We start from the raw sequence: 16,496 nt of genomic DNA, 5'->3' as shown, positions 1-16,496 counted from the left end.
CCCAATACGCGAAGGGAGGTGGGGGATAGCTACTCCCGACGCCCTCCAGGAAGGGATAGTGGCACCCGCCGGTGTCACCGCATCGGAGCCGGACGAACCGGCAAGGATTTCTCCCACACGCCAAACCCCACCAGCCAATCGGAGCCGACTAGCCAAACCACCGCCCAACTATGCGCCACGACGGTTGCGCCGCCACCAACACCGTCTCGCAGCAAACACCACCACGAGGCCAAGAAGAGCGGAGAGAAGATCTGAGCAACGGGAGCAGCAGCATCAAGGCCGAGCGGGAGGGAACCACCTCCACCGCCGTCGTGCGGGAGGCCCGCGCCCCCAGCACCGTCGCGGTAGCCGTCCGGACACGGCAGCGGGGCATACCAGGCCACCCTTGGCCCGACCAGGCCTGAAATGGGCCCGCTAAGCCCCACCGGCCACGCTGCAACAAGCTGGCGTCGACGTCACCAGCCCCCGCCGATCATCGCTGCTCACCACTGCCTCCTAGAGGGTCGTAGCCGAAGCTGAGCTCTTGGAGGTCAGCGAGGAGAATTGATTTTAACCCCCCAGCTCGCGCGCCTTTGATCTTAAGCCCCCCTGTTCGTTTGCCTTTCTATCAAGCCCCCGACGCGGCGTAATTTTGGCTCACTTGCCCCTCTAGCGCTATTATCTCGGGATTTAGCGCATAAGGAAAGAATCTGGACTTAACAAATTTGGAATTGCCAAAACTGCCCTCATCCAATTTTCCTCAAACTCACGAGACAGAGGCCCGAGGCCTGGCCTGTTTTTCATTCTATCTCCCCTCCCCGACTTGACCTAGCCGCCAGCCGCCAGTCGCCAGAGCTGCTGCGCCCGCCGTCCGCTGCCCTGCTCCGCCGCGTTTCCCCCATCCGCCGCCTTCAATCGCTGGCCCAAGGTAAGGCAACCTCTTCCCCTTATTTTTTTCACAGATTTTGTGCTTTTCTTCTGGTACAGTTTCTAAATCGTGGAAACCTAGGTCTTGTGTGTGATTGGCATGGGATTTGAGTGGGAGGGGCTGGATTGACTAAGGGGTGTGATGGATTTAAAAAGGTAACATCATATTCCCCTGTTCTAATTGATGTATGCATGAGTTTTGGTGTGTGATTTTTCTGATTTTTCTGTCTATATTGAATAGATCGATGCAATGTCTGTGCATGATTCTAACCAATCCAGTGTGATAAACCTAACCACGGGGGCGATCTCATGCAATGAAGTAGAAAATGGTAGTGCTATTATTGATTGGGATTGAACCAGAAAATGATGGGGATAAAAAACCGCCGGATGAGAAAGCCATGTTTGCTCTGTTTGGTTTAAAAACAGAACCGGATGAGAGAGCAACTGAGCTTCGTTCTATTGTCGTTCCTACTCCTGATGTGGAGTCTGACTTACATGATATCAAAGATGCAGATATTGTTGTTGATGATAATGCTCCAGAGGAGCCACTTATTGCCTGGGATGAATGAAACCCAGCCATGGATATAGGGACACCTTATCCTAACATGGTTGAATTTAGAAAGGCTTTAAAACAGTGGGCTGTTAATGGAGAGTTTGAATATGGCACAAAGGAAAATGAGCCAGGGAGGTTTCGTGTTTTTGTAAAGGTCAAGCCATAATAGGTGACCCTTGCAAATGGGCTTTAACTGCTAGTTGGCTAAGGGATGAAAATTGTGTGATGGTAATTGCCTTTTTGTGCTTTATATTTTTATTGCTTCATTTTTTGACATAGTAATAACATTCAGATCTGTACCATTTTTTGTTGTAGGTTGTGAGGCACCAAATGGAGCATACTTGTAGTTCAACTAGTGGAAAAATGACTAGCATGACATCTCAATTATGGGTTGCCGACAAGGCAGTGGCTATGTTGAAGAAGGATCCAACCGTTGGTGCTGTGAAGATACTTAAAGACTTGCAAGATGAGCATCATGTCACACTTAACTATCACACAGTGTGGAAAGGCAAACAAAAGGCAGCAACCGGCTTATATGGGAGTTGGGAAAAAAGTTTCAGGATGTTGTACAACTACAAGGCTAGAATAGAATTGAGGTCTCCGGGGAGTATTGTTGAGATTGATACGACCACACATGAAGGTGAAGTGCATTTCAGCAAGCTATTTATCGCTTTCAAGCCTTGCATAGATGGTTTTGTGAATGGATGTAGGCCATATATTAGCATAGATTCAACTCATTTAAATGGAAAGTTGAAAGGTCAGCTAGCTGTAGTCACTGCATTGGATGGTCACAATTGGATGTTCCCGGTGGCGTATGGCTTTATTGAGTTTGAAAATGGAGATAATTGGGCTTGGTTCATGAATCAAGTGAGGAAGGCAATTGGGGACCCTCCGGTATTGGCTGTTTGTACTGATGCTTGCAAGGGTCTTGAAAATGCTGTTAAGAAGGTTTTTCCTCAAGCTGAGCAGCGAGAGTGCTTTAGGCATATGTGGCATAATTTTCAGAAATATTTTCATGGAGATGTGTTTGGAAGGTTGTGGCCTGCTGCTAGGGCATATAGGCCGGAAGAATATCAACATCACATGGCAAAGGTATTTGATGCATCTGAGAAAGTATATCCTTACCTTAGGGATTACCATAATCTGTTATGGATGAGGTGCATGTTCAACCCAGCCATCAAGTGTGACTACATAAATAACAATCTCGTCGAGTGCTTCAACGCTTGGGTGCAAGATATCAAGGACTTGCCTATTGTTCAGCTAGCTGATAAGATTAGAGAGATGATTATGCATGGAACTATTTAGAAAGAGAAGAATGATTGGAGAAAGATTTACAGGGATAATACTTCCATTTGTCATACACCAACTAAATGCAAAGACTCGAGGACTAGGTCATCTCAAGGCTAAAGCATCAGCTGATTGGAGTGGGGAAGTGAAAAATGCCTAACAAAGAGGATGAAAGACATGTGGTCAAAACTCTCACACATGAGTGTACATGTCTGCAATGGCAGCACACGGGCAACCCTTGCGACCATGCACTAGCCTTCATAAATGTCTTGCAAGCTCGCAACTTTGTTAACATGGAAGACTATGTACATGAGTACTACTCTGTTAGCATATTTAGGGCAGCATATGAAGGTGTAATTGAGCCCCTTACGAACAAGAATCAATGGCCACACGTGGACACAGGCTTTGTGTTGCGTCCACCAATTCCAATAGGCAAGAAGAAAGGTGCTGGAAGAACAAGAAAACAGAGGATAAAGAGTTGGTGGGAAGGTTGATCAAGGAAAGGATCCTTGAACAAGTGCAAAAAATGCGGGGAGGTAGGACATAGAGAAGCTGGTTGTCCTCAAAATGGAACAAAGAAAAGGTACATAGTAGTACTTGTTGCTGTTTTCTATCTATAATACCATGGTTCTTTTACATGAAAATAGTTCTAATTGCTTATTTTTGTAGGAAAAGTAGGGGGAAAAAGAATCCATGTCCATGGTTTGATGTTTCAGTTAGCAATGTCGTTCCATATACACCAACCAAGAGCAATAATGATGCCACTTGTAGCAGTCCTAGACCTGTCACAAGAAGCCAAGCTGCAGCTCAAGCTAGTCCTGGACCTGTCACAAGGAGCCAAGCTGCTACTCCACCACTAAAACCTCCAGCAAAAGGAAAGAAGAAGAAAATGACACCTAAGAGGAAGAAATTAAGCGACCTGTGAGCTTGTTTGTGGCTGTGATGAACTCAGCTGTGGGTGGAGACTCACTTTTATTGTTGTGTATGTGAGGTGCAAACTCACTTTTATTTGCTCTGTATGTGAGGTAGAGACTCACATTTATTTTGCTGTGAGGTAAAGACTCACTTATTTTGCTGTCATGAAGTCATGTATGTGAGGTAAAGACTCACTTATTTTGCTATCATGAAGTTGTTGGGGAACGTAGTAATTTCAAAAATTTCCTACGCACACGCAAGATCATGGTGATGCATAGCAACGAGAGGGGAGAGTGTGTCCACGTACCCTCGTAGACCGAAAGCGGAAGCGTTAGCACAACGCGGTTGATGTAGTCGTACGTCTTCACGATCCGACCGATCAAGTACCGAACGCACGGCACCTCCAAGTTTTGCACACGTTCAACTCGATGACGTCCCTCAAACTCTGATCCAGCCGAGTGTTGAGGGAGAGTTTCGTCAGCACGACGGCGCGGTGACGACGATGATGTTCTACCGACGCAGGGCTTCGCCTAAGCACCGCTACGATATGATCGAGGTGAATTATGGTGGAGGGGGGCACCACACACGGCTAAGAGATCAAGAGATCAATTGTTGTGTCTATGGGGTGCCCCCTGCCCCCGTATATAAAGGAGTGGAGGAGGGGGACGGCCGGCCCTCTCTATGGCGCGCCCTAGGGGAGTCCTACTCCCACCGGGAGTTGGATTCCCCCTTTCCTAGTAGAACTAGGAGCCCTTCCAAGTAGTAGGAGTAGGAGGGAAGGAAAGGGAAGGGAAAAGGAGAAGGAAGGAAGGGGGCGCCCCCCTCCCTAGTCCAATTCGGACCAGCCCATGGGGAGGGGTGCGGCCACCCTTTGAGGCCTTTCTCTCCTTTCCCGTATGGCCCATTAAGGCCCAATACGAATTCCCGTAACTCCCGGTACTCCCAAAAATACCCAAATCACTCGGAACCTTTCCGAAGTCCGAATATAGTCGTCCAATATATCGATCTTTACGTCTCGACCATTTGGAGACTCCTCGTCATGTCCCCGATCTCATCCGGGACTCCAAACTCCTTCGGTACATCAAAACATATAAACTCATAATATAACTGTCATCGTAGTGTTAAGCATGCGGACCCTACGGGTTCGAGAACTATGTAGACATGACCGAGACACGTCTCCGGTCAATAACCAATAGCAGAACCTAGATGCTCATATTGGCTCCTACATATTCTACGAAGATCTTTATTGGTCAAACCGCATAACAACATACGTTGTTCCCTTTGTCATCGGTATGTTACTTGCCCGAGATTCGATCGTCGGTATCTCAATACCTAGTTCAATCTCGTTACCGGCAAGTCTCTTTACTCGTTCTGTAACACATCATCCCGCAACAAACTCATTAGTTGCAATGCTTGCAAGGCTTAAGTGATGTGCATTACCGAGAGGGCCCAGAGATAACTCTCCGACAATCGGAGTGACAAATCCTAATCTCGAAATACGCCAACCCAACAAGTACCCTTGGAGACACTTGTAGAGCACCTTTATAATCACCCAGTTACGTTGTGACGTTTGGTAGCACACAAAGTGTTCCTCCGGTAAACGGGAGTTGCATAATCTCATAGTCATAGGAACATGTATAAGTCATGAAGAAAGCAATAGCAACAAACTAAACGATCAAGTGCTAAGCTAACGGAACGGGTCAAGTCAATCACATCATTATCCTAATGATGTGATCCCGTTAATCAAATGACAACTCATGTCTATGGTTAGTAAACATAACCATCTTTGATCAACGAGCTAGTCAAGTAGAGGCATAGTAGTGACAATCTGTTTGTCTATGTATTCACACATGTATTATGTTTCCGGTTAATACAATTCTAGCATGAATAATAAACATTTATCATGATATAAGGAAATAAATAATAACTTTATTATTGCCTCTAGGGCATATTTCCTTCAGTCTCCCACTTGCACTAGAGTCAATAATCTAGTTCACATCGCTATGTGATTTAATACCAATAGTTCACATCACCATGTGATTAACACCCATAGTTCACATCAACATGTGACCAACACCCAAAGGGTTTACTAGAGTCAATAATCTAGTTCACATCGCTATGTGATTAACACCCAAAGAGTACTAAGGTGTGATCATGTTCTGCTTGTGAGAGAAGTTTAGTCAATGGGTCTGCCACATTCAGATCTGTATGTATTTTGCAAATTTCTATGTCAACAATGCTCTGCACGGAGCTACTCTAGCTAATTGCTCCCACTTTAAATATGTATCCAGATTGAGACTTTGAGTCATCTGGATCAATGTCAAAACTTGCATCGACGTAACCCTTTACGACGAACCTTTTGTCACCTCCATAATCGAGAAACATATCCTTATTCCACTAAGGATAATTTTGACCAATGTCCAGTGATCTACTCCTAGATCACTATTGTACTCCCTTGCCAAACTCAGGGCAGGGTATACAATAGGTTTGGTACACAGCATGGCATACTTTATAGAACCTATGGCTAAGGCATAGGGAATGACTTTCATTCTCTCTCTATCTTCTGCCGTGGTCGGGTTTTGAGTCTTACTCAACTTCACACCTTGTAACACAGGCAAGAACTCCTTCTTTGTCAAGGTATGTACTCATTGAGAAACTTATCAAGCATCTTGATCTATCTCTATAGATCTTGATACTCAATATGTAAGCAGCTTCACCGAGGTCTTTCTTTGAAAAACTCCTTTCAAACATTCCTTTATGCTTTGCAGAATAATTCTACATTATCTCCGATCAAGAATATGTCATTCACATATACTTATCAGAAATGTTGTAGTGCTCCCACTCACTTTCTTGTAAATACAGGCTTCGCCGCAAGTCTGTATAAAACTATATGCTTTGATCAACTTATCAAAGCGTATATTCCAACTCCGAGATTCTTGCACCAGTCCATAGATGGATCGCTGGAGCTTGCATATTTTGTTAGTACCTTTAGGATTGACAAAACCTTCTGGTTGCATCATATACAACTCTTCTTTAATAAATCCATTAAGGAATGCAGTTTTGTTTCTCCATTTGCCAGATTTCATAAAATGTAGCAATTGCTAACATGATTCGGACAGACTTAAGCATAGATACGAGTGAGAAACTCTCATCGTAGTCAACACCTTGAACTTGTCGAAAACCTTTTTGCGACAATTATAGCTTTGTAGATAGTAACACTACTATCAGCGTCCGTCTTCCCCTTGAATATCCATTTAATCTCAATGGATCACCGATCAATGGGCAAGTCAATTAAAGTCCATACTTTGTTCTCATACATGGATGTCATCTCAGATTTCATGGCCTCAAGCAATTTCGCGGAATCTGGGCTCATCATCCCTTCCTCATAGTTCGTAGGCTCGTCATGGTCAAGTAACATGACCTCCAAAACAGGATTACCGTACCACTCTGGTGCAGATCTCACTCTGGTTTACCTACGAGGTTCGGTAGCAACTTGATCTGAAGTTACATGATCATCATCATTAGCTTCCTCACTAATTGGTGTAGTAGTCACAGGAACATATTTCTGTGATGAACTACTTTCCAATAAGGGAGCAGGTACAGTTACCTCATCAAGTTCTACTTTCCTCCCACTCACTTCTTTCGAGAGAAACTCCTTCTCTAAAAAGGATCCATTCTCAGCAACGAATATCTTGCCTTCGGATATGTGATAGAAGGTGTACCCAACATTTTCTTTTGGGTATCCTATGAAGACGCACTTCTCCGATTTGGGTTTGAGCTTATCATGTTGAAACTTTTTCACATAAGCATCGCAGTCCCAAGCTTTAAGAAACGGCAGCTTAGGTTTCTTGCCAAACCATAGTTCATAAGGCGTCATCTCAACGGATTTCGATGGTGCCCTATTTAACGTGAATGCAGTCGTCTCTAAAGCATAACCCCAAAACGATAGCGGTAAATCTGTAAGAGACATCATAGATCGCACCATATCTAGTAAAGTACGATTACGACGTTCGGACACACCATTACGCTGTGGTGTTCCGGGTGGCGTGAGTTGCGAAACTATTCCGCATTGTTTCAAATGTAGACCAAACTCGTAACTCAAATATTCTCCTCCACGATCAGATCGTAGAAACTTTATTTTCTTGTTACGATGATTTTCAACTTCACTCTGAAATTCTTTGAACTTTTAAAATGTTTCAGACTTATGTTTCATTAAGTAGATATACCCATATCTGCTTAAATCATCTGTGAAGGTGAGAAAATAACGATATCCGCCACGAGCCTCAATATTCATCGGACCACATATATCTGTATGTATGATTTCCAAAAAATCCGTTGCTCTCTCCACAGTAACGGAGAACGGCGTTTTGGTCATCTTACCCATGAGGCACGGTTCGGAAGTACCAAGTGATTCATAATCAAGTGATTCCAAAAGTCCATCAGTATGGAGTTTTTTCATGCACTTTACACCGATATGACCTAAACGGCAGTGCCACAAATAAGTTGCACTATCATTATCAACTCTGCATCTTTAGGTTTCAACATTATGAATATGTGTATCACTACTATCGAGATTCATCAAAAATAGACCACTCTTCAAGGGTGCATGACCATAAAAGATATTACTCATATAAATAGAACAACATTATTTTCTGATTTAAATGAATAACTATCTCGCATCAAACAAGATCCAGATATAATGTTCATGCTCAACGCTGGCACCAAATAACAATTATTTAGGTCTAAAACTAATCCCGAAGGTAGATGCAGAGGTAGCGTGCCGACCGCGATCACATCGACTTTGGAACCATTTCCCACGCGCATCGTCACCTCGTCCTTTGACAGTGTTCGCTTAATTCGTAGTCCCTGTTTCGAGTTGCAAATGTTAGCAACAGAACCAGTATCAAATACCCAGGTGCTACTGCGAGCTCTAGTAAGGTACACATCAATAACATGTATATCACATATACCTTTGTTCACCTTGCCATCCTTCTTATCCGCCAAATACTTGGGGCAGTTCCACTTCCAGTGTCCAGTCTGCTTGTAGTAGAAGCACTCAGTTTCAGGCTTAGGTCCAGATTTGGGTTTCTTCTCCTGAGCAGTAACTTGCTTACTGTTCTTCTTGAAGTTCCCCATCTCCTTCCCTTTGCCCTTTTTCTTGAAACTGGCGGTCTTGTTGACCATCAACACTTGATGCTCCTTCTTGATTTCTACCTCCGCAGCCTTTAGCATTACGAAGAGCTCGGGAATTGTTTTATCCATCCCTTGCATGTTATAGTTCATCACGAAGCTCTTGTAGCTTGGTGGCAATGATTGAAGAACTCTGTCAATGACACTATCAACAGGAAGATTAACTCCCAGTTGAGTCAAGTGATTATGATACCCAGACATTTTGAGTATATGTTCACTGACAGAACTATTCTCCTCCATCTTGTAGCTAATTTATTGGAGACTTCATATCTCTCAATTCGGGCATTTGCTTGAAATATTAACTTCAACTCCTGGAACATCTCATATGCTCCATGACATTCAAAACGTCGCTGAAGCCCCGATTCTAAGCCGTAAAGCATGGCACACTGAACTATCGAGTAGTCATCAGCTTTGCTCTGCCAGACATTCATAACATCTGGTGTTGCTCCAGCAGCAGGCCTGGCACCTAGCGGTGCTTCCAGGACATAATTCTTCTGTGCAGCAATGAGGATAATCCTCAAGTTACGGACCTAGTCCGTGTAATTGCTACCATCATCTTTCAACTTTGCTTTCTCAAGGAATGCATTAAAATTCAACGGAACAACAGCACGTGCCATCTATCTACAATCAAGCATAGACAAGCAAGATACTATCAGGTACTAAGTTCATGATAAATTTAAGTTCAATTAATCATATTACTTAAGAACTCCCACTTAGAAAGACATCCTTGTAATCTTCTAAGTGATCACGTGATCCAAATCAACTAAACCGTAACCGATCATCACGTGAAATGGAGTAGCTTTCAATGGTGAACATCAATATGTTGATCATATCTACTATATGTGTCGGTGTACTAGAGTAGGGGTACCCTAGTATCCCGAACTTGTGCATGGGCAGTCGCAGCATCCCGCGGCAAGGCTTGCCGGGTGACCGCCAAGATCCTCCGTGGTTCCTTTGAAGACCATTCAAGAACAAAGTGCTCAGACCAAGGCCCCGGCAGGAGGAGCTTGCCGGGAAGGCCAACCAAGGCATACCAAGAAACTTGCCGCGGCGCACCACGCGTCCCGGCAAGACCCGGTGAGCGACAAGACCCCGGACGCGACAAGACAACGACCGCGGCAAGGCGCTTGCCGCGGCAAGCCACCTCTCCGCGCCCGCGCTCCAGCACATCCACCAACGTGTCGCTCTGGGGCCCTTCCAGGCGTACGTGGCAGAAGGCTGTGCAGCTAGGGGTGCGAGGTGGCAAGCAGGCGCTGACGAGATAACCATCGTGGCAAACGGTGGCGTCCCTAGCGGTCCCTTTCGGTACTGTTTAGGCGACACAGACGGGCAATTAATGCCCTTGTCCCCTGCCGCCAGGGTTAGGTATGATAGACTGTAACAGGTAGCTGTACCTACCACAGCACCTTTCCGTTTTTGCCCTTTACCTCCGTTGCCACCTGTCGGTAACCCCTTGAGCATATAAAAGGAGGCCCGTGTGCAACGTAGGGGGGGAGGAGCCAGTTCGAACACTCACGCTCGGTCTTGCTAGCCGCCGGTGTGTACTGTAGCACTCCGCGCTCCCGAGCTAGAAATCAATACCAAACCACAAAGCAGGAGTAGGGTTTTACGCATCCGTGCGACCCGAACCTGGGTAAATCGCTCGCGTGCTTCGCCTCGATCTGCTCTTTGCGCGACCTCCGCCCCCGCCGAACCGAAAGGGACCAGGTCCGCCGGTCCCATAGGTGCCCATGGATCAGCACCCCGGCATCTTTGGCGCGCCAGGTAGGGGGCGTCGAAGTTGTGTGAACCAGATCCGGCGTTCTCGCGAGCTAGATCTTCATCATCTTCATCAACATGCCGCCGAAGAAGAAAGTTTCGGAGGCAGCTGCTCCGTCCGCGCCGAGCCAGCCACCGCCAGAGCAAACGGTTGGTGGGGCAGGCGCCGGCGGAAGGACACGCATCGACGAGGGAACTCACGGTGCTGCCAGGTCCCAGGACAAGGCTGCGCTGCCCATCGGCGGCGTAGCCGGCTCCCACAATGACCGGGCACACGCCAAGACCTCGGCGTCCGTGCATGCACCGCACCCATCTCAGGAGGCGCGGGACCGGCAGCGTCATGGTACTCACGGTACCATGCGTTAGCTAGATCAAGATCGAGCTGGTGGATCTCGGAGCGCTCAGGACCACCATGCACGTCAACCTGCTGGCGCGAGCGAGGCACGGTCGCCTGGACGAGATACTGCTCCTTCTAACGTAGTTAGAAGTCCGAGCATATCCCGCTCCTCGCACCGTTCGCCACCGCCACCCGCCACCGCAGCAGAAGCTTTGGCGCGAGCTCAGCTGCTCCTAGACTACCCTCCAGCGGCGGACAAGATTGACGACTGGAGGGCCACTATCCAGAGTCTCATCGGCTTTGCCAACGGCGACTCTCCACGGCAGCCGAGCACGTCTCAGCCGCGGCAAGCCAGCCAGGCACGAGCCGGAGACGACAAGACTGGTGGGGGTGCTACTACTGTGCACTCTCCACCCCGAAGGCCAAGATCGCCAACTCGCCGGGTCCACCTCGACAGCGACTCCACCGCGTCGTCAGATCCGCGAGCTCGTTGCGATCAGCGCCAAGTTCTTCAAGAACGACAACAAGAAGACGCTCGTACTCGCATCGAGCGCCGGAGAGAAGCGCGGCGTCGATCAGACCAGCGCGCTGGGCCCTCTGTTGACATGCATGCGCCAGGGGAACCAGGCGACTTGCCGTACGCAGTAAGTTGCCCTGCGTTCACCCGTGAGCTGCGGCAAGTCCAGTGGCCCAGTACGAAGAACTTCAAACCAGATGTACCAGAGAAGTACGACGGCAAGTCGCATCCGTCGGAGTTCCTCAGCATCTACACCATCGCGGTGCAGGCTGCTGGGGGCGGGACGACAAGATCCTTGCCAACTACTTCCCGTTGGTGCTCAAGCCCAACGTCAGGTCCTGGCTCATGCACTTGCCGGACAACTCCATATCCTCCTGGGCTGATCTATGCCATCAGTTTGTCGGCGCCTTCACAGGCGGCCACAAACCTCATGGCCAAGGGAGTGATCTTCATCTGCTCGTCCAGAAGGAAGGAGAGCTCCTGCGCAAGTATATCCAGAGGTTCAGCCGTGTACAGCACAACATCCCAAATATCCACCCTGCCGCGGTAATCAGCGCGTTCCATCAGAACGTGCGTAACCGCAGGATGCGGGAGGAGATGGCAATGTGCAAGGTTCGGGACGTCAGCGAGCTATATGCCCTGGCCGACAAGTGTGCACGCGCTGAGGAAGGGAGGAAATTCCCCGGAGAGAACACTGGAGCAGGGGGATCTGACAGCGAGGATGCCGCCCCGGCAAAGAAAAACCGGCGGCGCAGCAACAGGAAGAAGCAGAACAAAGAGGTGCTGGTCGTTGAGCAGTCCGGCAGCGACGGCGGCGCCAAGCGAGCCAAGGTCAGTAGCTCCGGCAAGGAGGTTGCCGCGTGCACCAACTGCCAGGCTGTGGCGGCCGCCAACAAGCAGGACGGCTCCGACAACCAATACTGCAAGATTCACCGCACCAGGGGCCATGACCTCCAGAGCTGCAAGAAAGTCGAGCAGCTTGTCCAGCAGCAAAGAGCTGAGTACGAGCGGCGCGAAAAGGAGAGGGCCCAAGGGGGTGCTGGAGAATTCGGCAAGAAGCGCGCCGGACGGGGAGGACGCCACGGCAAGGCCAAGCGGCGGCAAGGAGACAGGCCTCCCCGCGGCCGCGACAACGATGAAGATGACGACGACGAAGACATGGATGATGTTGAGACCAGTGAGCAGGAGTTTCAGAAAGCCACAAAGGTCTTGTGCGTTGACGGCGGTGCTTCTCTGCACACTTCACACCGCCAACTCAAGCAGTGGGCGCGGGAAGTCAAAGCAGCGGAACCACCTGTCGAATCGCGCAAGCTTCTGAAATGGTCCAGCACGCCTATCATCTTTGACATTGAGGACCACCCTGATCGCACAACTGCGGTCGGGTGCCTGCCGATGTTGGTTTCACCAACTATCCGCAACCTCAAGGTCACTAAGATGTTAGTTGACAGCGGGGCCGGCTTGAACCTGATCTCCTCCGCTGTACTCCAGAAACTCCAAATCCCTGACAGTGAGCTCGAAGAGACCGACACGTTCCAAGGAGTCAACCCGGGAAGGAGCAAGCCAAAGGGGAAGGTCGCGCTGCCGGTAACATTTGGCAGCGAGCTAAACTTCAGGACTGAGAAGGTCACATTCGACGTTGCCGATATCCCATTGCCCTACAATGGGATACTTGGCCGTCCAGCACTCGCCAAGTTCATGGCAGCCTCTCACAACGCATATAACATGCTGAAGATGCCAGGCCCGATAAGCGTCATTTCTGTCCCTGGCGACAAGAAGGATGCTCTTATCTGTGCCGACAAGATCTACCGGGAAGCAGCAGCCACGGCAGATCGCAATCCACTTGCCACTGAAGCTCCCGGGGGCAAGAAGACCAAGTCCGGCAAGAGTTCTGATGCCCACTCCGGCAAGCGCACCTCTTCGGAGTGCTGCGCTGCCGTCGAGGACGCACCATCGAGCTCCACCGACAAGTGCAAGAAGACGATGGCAGCTCCGCCAGAGACGAAGAAGGTATCCGCCAAGGAGGACGGCACTGGTGGTACCTTCACCATCAGTGCCACGCTCGACCCTAAATAGGGAAGCGCGCTCGTTACTTTCCTGCGGGTGAATGTCGACGTGTTTGCATGGCAGCCGTCAGACATCCCCGGTGTTCCCAGGAAAGTGATTGAGCACCACCTTGTCGTTTGTCCTCATGCGCGGCCCGTCAAGCAGAAAGTCAGGAAGCAGGCAGTGGAGCGCCAAGAATTCATTGCAGAAGAGATCAAGAAACTGGAAGCAGCAGGCCTTGTCAGAGGAGTGCTCCATCCCACGTGGTTGGCCAACCCTGTCGTCGTGCGCAAGGCAAATGGGAAATGGAGGCTTTGTATCGATTTTACGATGTTAACAAAGCTTGTCCCAAAGACCCATTTCCTTTGCCGCGCATCGACCAGATTGTTGACTCCACAGCCGGATGTGATTTGCTTTCATTTCTTGACGCATACTCAGGATATCATCAGATCTTCATGGCAGAAGAGGATGAGGAGAAGACCGCATTTATTACTCCATGTGGCACGTACTGTTTTGTACGGATGCCTTTCGGATTAAAAAATGCTAGTTCGACATTTGCAAGAGTAGTCCACGTTGCCCTTGAGCCACAAATACACAGAAATGTGGAAGCCTACATGGATGATATAGTGGTCAAGAGCAAGGACAGAGCAACCCTGATTCAAGACTTAGACGAGACCTTTGCAAATCTGTGCAAGATCAGCCTCAAGCTCAACCCAGAGAAGTGTGTGTTTGGAGTTCCCTCCGGCAAGCTTCTCGGGTTCTTCGTGTCTCAGCGGGGAATTGAAGCCAATCCCGACAAGATCAAGGCCATTGAGCAGATTGAAGCACCAAAGCGCGTCAAGGATGTGCAGAAACTTGCCGGTTGCGTGGCTGCTCTCAGCAGGTTTATCTCTCGGTCTGCTGAGCGCGCCCTGCCGTTCTTCAAATTATTGAAAAAGGCAGGTCCAATGAAATGGACTCCGGAGGCGGAGGCTGCGCTGCAAGACCTGAAGAGATACCTGTCCTCCCCTCCAATACTTGTCGCACCTAAGCCACAAGAGAAGTTGTTGCTGTACATAGAGGCAACCAATCAAGTGGTTAGTGCTGCGTTAGTAGCAGAGAGGGAGGCGGATGATGAGCCAGCAACCACGGCAAGCGCATCCAGCGACAAGCAGGGGGCTTCCCCGGCAAGCTCTGGTCCCGACAAAGATGGATCTGCGCAGATGAATGAGGAGACACAGAAGAAAATGGTGCAGCGCCCAGTTTACTTTGTCAGTTCCCTCCTGCAGGGGGCTAGGTCAAGGTATTCTGGTGTGCAGAAATTGCTTTTCGGCCTTCTCATGGCCTCGAGAAAGCTGCGCCATTACTTCCAAGCACATGAGATCACGGTTGTCACTCGCTTTCTGCTGAAGAGGATACTGCAGAATCCAGAAGCGACAGGCAGGATTGTTGAGTGGGCACTGGAGCTGTCAAGCTTTGGCCTCAAGTTTGAGAGTACTTCAACTATCCAGAGCAGAGCATTGGCAGAATTTATAGCAGAATGGACGCCAACACCAGATGAAGAAATTTCAGAAACAAGCATCCCCGACAAGGAAGCAAGCAAAGAGTGGCTGATGTACTTTGATGGTGCCTTTTCGCTGCAAGGCGCCGGCGCTGGTGTGCTGCTTATCGCACCCACCGGAGAGCACCTCAAGTACATAGTCCAGATGCACTTTCCCAAGGAGCAAGCAACAAATAATACTGCGGAGTATGAGGGATTGCTTGCCGGTCTCAGGATCGCGGCAGACCTTGGGATCAAGAGGCTCATTGTCAGGGGTGACTCACAGCTTGTCGTCCGCCAAGTTAACAAGAATTATCAGAGTCCGTTGATGGAAGCTTATGTTGACGAAGTGAGAAAGCTAGAAGAGCACTTTGACGGCCTACAAATGGAGCATGTTCCAAGAGCTCACAACGCCATTGCTGATGGCCTGTCAAAATGCGCCACGCTCAAGCTACCTATGGAACCAGGAATCTTTGTGCTCAAGCTGACCCAACCGTCCGTAACACCATCAACTGGATAGAGCAAGAAAAGGAAGTTGATTTCTGGTGACTATTTGCCGGCAGAGCTTCCTGAAGCCGCCGCCAAGAAGGTCCCTAAGATCAACGTCGAAGGCGCTGAGGAGCAGTCTGCTCCGGCAAGCCCTAGGGTTTGTTCCATTGAAGCAGAAGCTCCCGGCAAGCTTGTCGGGGAACGTCAAGCTCCGGCAGAGACACAGCTTCTCGCCGTAGAAGCAGATGTTCCCGCGGCAGCTGAGACCAACACCAAGAGCGCTGAGGAGCAGGATGCTCCGGCAAGCCCTAGGGTTTGTTCCGTTGAAGCAGAAGCTCCCGACAAGTTTTGCCCCGGCAAGCTTGTCGGGGAACGTCAAGCTCCGGCAGAGCCGCAAGTTCTTGCCGTAGAAGCGGATGTTCCCGCAGCAGCAGAGTTGCCTTTAGTCCTTGTTGTCGAGCCACAAGCTCCAACATGGGCACAGCAGATTGTCCGTTTCCTTCAGACAGGAGAACTTCCCGAAGAGCAAGAAGAAGCGGAAAGAGTAGCCCGGCAGTCAAGTATGTACCAGTTTGTCGACAAGACACTGTACAGAAGAAGACTCAACGGTGTGAAATTGAAGTGTATTCACCGGGAAGACGGACAAAAGCTGTTGGCAGAGATACACGGAGGCATATGTGGTCACCACATTGGCGCAAGAGCACTTGTCGGCAAAGCATTCCGGCAAGGTTTCTTCTGGCCAACAGCCCTCCAGGATGCAACTGCACAAGTAACCAAGTGTGAAGCGTGCCAGTTCCATTCCAAGCAGATACACCAGCCAGCTCAAGCTCTCCAGACGATCCCTTTATCCTGGCCATTTTCGGTCTGGGGGCTCGACATCCTCGGCCCTTTCCTCGAGCTGTCGGGGGCTTTGAGTACTTGTACGTTGCAATCGACAAGTTCACAAAGTGGCCGGAAGTGGAACCAGTGAGGAAGGTGACAG

The 16,496-nt window shown here is 49.2% G+C and overlaps 1 pseudogene across 1 annotated transcript; it reads left to right on the top strand.

Annotated features, from left to right (window-relative positions):
• The first annotated feature begins 1,784 nt into the window (after positions 1-1,784).
• LOC147961929 (uncharacterized) lies at positions 1,785-3,875 on the top strand (annotated as a pseudogene). Its single transcript, XR_015611128.1, has 2 exons — positions 1,785-3,329; positions 3,416-3,875. The product of XR_015611128.1 is annotated as an uncharacterized LOC147961929 (transcript).
• The last annotated feature ends 12,621 nt before the right edge of the window (positions 3,876-16,496 follow it).

This window comes from Triticum urartu, chromosome 7A (assembly GCF_056163025.1).
Source record: "Triticum urartu cultivar PI428250 chromosome 7A, HENAU_Tu73, whole genome shotgun sequence".
Classification (NCBI taxonomy): Eukaryota; Viridiplantae; Streptophyta; class Magnoliopsida; order Poales; family Poaceae; genus Triticum; species Triticum urartu.
The sequence above is the reverse complement of the archived record's forward strand: the minus strand, read 5'-3'. Positions and strand labels throughout refer to the sequence as shown.